Here is a 6,000-nt window from a genome sequence, read left to right as displayed (position 1 = left end):
TTCGTGGAACAGACCTATTATTTACAAATGCCAATTGTATGTGTGGTGACCCCAAGAAAGATTAAACAGACAAGATATCAGTAAGGGTCATGTTATGTAGAGTGTCATGGGCTCGTCAAAATTGTCTCTTTTATGCTTTGACGAGAAATTGTAATAATTTGCTTCTGAGGCATAAATAGTCACGGCTTTCATAACCAAATGTGAACCGACATATTGTCATTTTTTTCACTCTTAATTTTACAATTTACATTGAAAACAAGAACAATTCCGAAAGAGAAGCAGAACATAAAGATTGTGTTAATGCTTTAAAACGTAGAATATTTATCAGAGGAACAAATTTAGCAAAATGTTTACAACAACGTGGTTTGAATCAAAAAAAGTAAATTAAACAACAATGTTTAATGTTGGGATTGCATGAAGAAGAAAAAATGTTATATCTATACGTATTCAACAACAATATGTTGTTGACAACATACTCATATTCAATCACATGTATGTGGTGTTAACATTTTCTAGAAGAGACATCAAAAGACATTTTAAAGACATTCAACTAGACCAAATTTGATGTATCTGCTAGAGAATGTTAAGACCATATACATATTAGCGTTATTTATTGGCAAGACGAAACTCGCAGTGTTCAAAGCCCCCTAGTTTAAAATATCACATCAAAAAAATAATACTATTTAATAACAATGTAGTTAATAAATATAATCTCTCATTTTATATCGACTTATTATTATTATACTAGATTAATGCATATGTTTAATTATGTTTAAGCTCGTAATGAATTTAAGTATTTAGATTTTAAGTAATATATATTTGAAATATTTATAGCAACATATACTTCACTCTAGGTAAAATTATTTAGTTCTAATACCAGGAAGTACTCTTATACAATTATTTTGTAACATGTCTGAAATTATAATTCAATTGCTTAAAGGGGAAATACGATATATGCTTTAGCTTTTTTTCTATGTGAGTGCTTATTATGAGGATAACTCTTGTTTTTTATTTTTTAGTTTAGTAAATTAATTTAGTTTTCATAGACTATAATTTTTAATTGTTTTTGCTACATTTAATGTTTGGTACTTATATATATGGAAATATAATAAACAATATTAATTCTTGATGTAAAGATATTTAATAAATGTATATATATTATTTAACAATTTGCAAATTATGTTAGGATGTGCGCCGCACACCTTCGCACCTTAGAGCAGTCGTCACTGCTACTAAAGTAGAATTATTTAGTATAACAAGATAAACCAATTATTTTTTAAAATGATGATCACTGACATTATCATTGTCACAGAATTAAGGATTCCATCCTTCTAGGTGTGCGTAGAGCGTTTTAGTTTGACTGTTAAAAGAAATCAATTTAACTATTTACTTATGAAATCATGTGATTACATTTTAAAAATAACAGGAATTAGTAACATGCCGGTAAATGTTTAAAGAAGTTTATATTTGAAATTACAAATATCAATAAGGTTTCGTTGTAATTGTCAATGAAACGTGCTGATGGATATGACTTTGTTCACTTACCCATTTCATTTAACTCCAAAAAACAGATGAAGTGCACCAGAAAAAAAAACGAAGAAAAAGTACATTTCCGAAAAGTTGCTTAAGGGAAAGCCTGTATAATTATATTCAATGTTTAAAAAAATAAAACAAAGTGCTACCGAATACCACTAAAGAAGCAAAAAAATTTAAAGCCCTTAGAGAATTAAAAAAAAAAAATCACCATGTTGTTGTTGTGATTTGAGTTAGTGTTATTGCACACTTTTACTCTTTTGTATCCGGAGGACTTATTTCTGCCCCACACTAAGCTTTAACTATACTAGAATTATTATAATTTATTTATCTTTTAACTGATGACGAACCGTAGATCAGCGTATCTTCCTGTGCATCCTGAGGTGGACTTAAGGTTTGTTAGGGCGGGGTTGGACAACGTATCAACTTTTGTGAAGAATTTTATGGCTCTGTCCTTGATATATTTTCGATCCTTAGATCTCTATGTATGTTTGTTGTTCTAATATACCAAGGAATCTTAATTAGTCTTCTTAAAGCCAGATTTTGTACTATCTGTAATAGCTTTATGGCAGTATTTGAGACTTTGCTGTATGTTACACATATTTGAGTACATAATAGCTTTCTATTTTTGAGGTTGAAACAATTATTATTAAACAGCGGCTTAAGGAGATGTAGAATTTTAGAGCAACTATTCTGTTTGCATTTAATATGTTTATACCAATTAAGCCGTTTGTCAAAAGTGACCCCTAGATATTTAATGCTTTCCCCCCCACCGTATCTCCGTGCCATCGACGCTCACTCCTGGAGGATGCTGCCTTCTCTTTCGTGTTATGAATATAGCATTGGTTTTATCATTGTTTATTTTAATCTTCCATTTTTGGAAGTATTCCACAATGAAAATATACCATGAAATTATACCATGAAAATATAGAAAAATAAATTTTTTATGACATGTATTAAGCTCAGTTTTAATTAAAGTTTAATTTGTTATTTTAATTTTCTTTCTTTTTTTTATATTAAATTTTTAAAAATATTTAAATTTATTAAATATGTTTATGTATTCAATTAGCATAAAATAAATTTTAATTAACACAAACATTCAATATTTGTGTTAATGTGTTTCTTAGTGTAGTGTATGAAATCTTTTAAAATATTTACTGAAATAATTTTAAAATAATATCAAATCAAATGTTCGAAAACCTCTTTATCAAATTTAATATAAATATATAATTAAAGAATGTAAGCTGCATAAGTTTATGATTAAAATTACTATTTTAAATTGAAAACACATTTTGAATATATAACTTTTATTAAAAACATTTTACTTATTATTTTTCAAGATGCTTTTTGACAAGTTTCCTAGGGCCAGGGAGATTGCTCTTTCTAAAGAATTTTAATACAGTTTAACTAATCCACTAAAGCAATTAGTCATACCTTAAATATGTAGCAGAAAACAGTTAAGAATATCGACACTACAATTAATTATAGTAATTTTATCTTCCTACTCCATCTTTAGTAGATAATATATGATAAATACTCTAAAATTTACTGAATCAAACATGTAATAACGTCTCAGTCACAAGATATTTCACATCAGAAAATCTTTACACAGATTTTCTTGCAAAAGGTTTTTGTGAATTCTGGTGAGGACACCAGTGCCGTGCAAATAAATCATACAAAAATTTAAATTCAAACCAAAACAGCTGCTTCACACATCAACACAAATTTTACTTAAAATAAAATGTACGAGTAAGTCTGTGTAACATTTTCAAATTTCGACAGAGATGTTACATTCTCTCAGATGCTCTCATTTATTCGAAAATTTGCTGGTGGAATGAACTTGTATATATACAAGTATATATACACAGTGTTATTCAAAGTTACTACGAGTAGTTCGTGGAACAGACCTATTATTTACAAATGCCAATTGTATGTGTGGTGACCCCAAGAAAGATTAAACAGACAAGATATCAGTAAGGGTCATGTTATGTAGAGTGTCATGGGCTCGTCAAAATTGTCTCTTTTATGCTTTGACGAGAAATTGTAATAATTTGCTTCTGAGGCATAAATAGTCACGGCTTTCATAACCAAATGTGAACCGACATATTGTCATTTTTTTCACTCTTAATTTTACAATTTACATTGAAAACAAGAACAATTCCGAAAGAGAAGCAGAACATAAAGATTGTGTTAATGCTTTAAAACGTAGAATATTTATCAGAGGAACAAATTTAGCAAAATGTTTACAACAACGTGGTTTGAATCAAAAAAAGTAAATTAAACAACAATGTTTAATGTTGGGATTGCATGAAGAAGAAAAAATGTTATATCTATACGTATTCAACAACAATATGTTGTTGACAACATACTCATATTCAATCACATGTATGTGGTGTTAACATTTTCTAGAAGAGACATCAAAAGACATTTTAAAGACATTCAACTAGACCAAATTTGATGTATCTGCTAGAGAATGTTAAGACCATATACATATTAGCGTTATTTATTGGCAAGACGAAACTCGCAGTGTTCAAAGCCCCCTAGTTTAAAATATCACATCAAAAAAATAATACTATTTAATAACAATGTAGTTAATAAATATAATCTCTCATTTTATATCGACTTATTATTATTATACTAGATTAATGCATATGTTTAATTATGTTTAAGCTCGTAATGAATTTAAGTATTTAGATTTTAAGTAATATATATTTGAAATATTTATAGCAACATATACTTCACTCTAGGTAAAATTATTTAGTTCTAATACCAGGAAGTGACCAATTATACAATTATTGTATAACATGTCTGAAATTATAATTCAAATCAGAATAAAAAACAATTATTACAATAAATGCTTTAGCTTTACATTATTATATGATGAGTGATTATGATGAGGATTAGATCTCTTGTTTTTTTATTTTTTTATGTTTATTGTATGAATTAATTCTTAACTATAATAAACTATAATTAATAATATATAAATGATACATTAAATGTGTCGTACGTATATATATGGAAATATAATAAACAATATTAATTCTTGATGTAAAGATATTTAATAAATGTATATATATTATTTAACAATTTGCAAATTATGTTAGGATGTGCGCCGCACACCTTCGCACCTTAGAGCAGTCGTCACTGCTACTAAAGTAGAATTATTTAGTATAACAAGATAAACCAATTATTTTTTAAAATGATGATCACTGACATTATCATTGTCACAGAATTAAGGATTCCATCCTTCTAGGTGTGCGTAGAGCGTTTTAGTTTGACTGTTAAAAGAAATCAATTTAACTATTTACTTATGAAATCATGTGATTACATTTTAAAAATAACAGGAATTAGTAACATGCCGGTAAATGTTTAAAGAAGTTTATATTTGAAATTACAAATATCAATAAGGTTTCGTTGTAATTGTCAATGAAACGTGCTGATGGATATGACTTTGTTCACTTACCCATTTCATTTAACTCCAAAAAACAGATGAAGTGCACCAGAAAAAAAAAACGAAGAAAAAGTACATTTCCGAAAAGTTGCTTAAGGGAAAGCCTGTATAATTATATTCAATGTTTAAAAAAATAAAACAAAGTGCTACCGAATACCACTAAAGAAGCAAAAAAATTTAAAGCCCTTAGAGAATTAAAAAAAAAAAATCACCATGTTGTTGTTGTGATTTGAGTTAGTGTTATTGCACACTTTTACTCTTTTGTATCCGGAGGACTTATTTCTGCCCCACACTAAGCTTTAACTATACTAGAATTATTATAATTTATTTATCTTTTAACTGATGACGAACCGTAGATCAGCGTATCTTCCTGTGCATCCTGAGGTGGACTTAAGGTTTGTTAGGGCGGGGTTGGACAACGTATCAACTTTTGTGAAGAATTTTATGGCTCTGTCCTTGATATATTTTCGATCCTTAGATCTCTATGTATGTTTGTTGTTCTAATATACCAAGGAATCTTAATTAGTCTTCTTAAAGCCAGATTTTGTACTATCTGTAATAGCTTTATGGCAGTATTTGAGACTTTGCTGTATGTTACACATATTTGAGTACATAATAGCTTTCTATTTTTGAGGTTGAAACAATTATTATTAAACAGCGGCTTAAGGAGATGTAGAATTTTAGAGCAACTATTCTGTTTGCATTTAATATGTTTATACCAATTAAGCCGTTTGTCAAAAGTGACCCCTAGATATTTAATGCTTTCCCCCCCACCGTATCTCCGTGCCATCGACGCTCACTCCTGGAGGATGCTGCCTTCTCTTTCGTGTTATGAATATAGCATTGGTTTTATCATTGTTTATTTTAATCTTCCATTTTTGGAAGTATTCCACAATGAAAATATACCATGAAATTATACCATGAAAATATAGAAAAATAAATTTTTTATGACATGTATTAAGCTCAGTTTTAATTAAAGTTTAATTTGTTATTTTAATTTTCTTTCTTTTTTTTAT

Source organism: Teleopsis dalmanni, chromosome 2, assembly GCF_002237135.1.
Source record: "Teleopsis dalmanni isolate 2A chromosome 2, ASM223713v2, whole genome shotgun sequence".
NCBI classification, from domain to species: domain Eukaryota; kingdom Metazoa; phylum Arthropoda; class Insecta; order Diptera; family Diopsidae; genus Teleopsis; species Teleopsis dalmanni.
Note: the sequence above shows the minus strand (reverse complement) of the source record.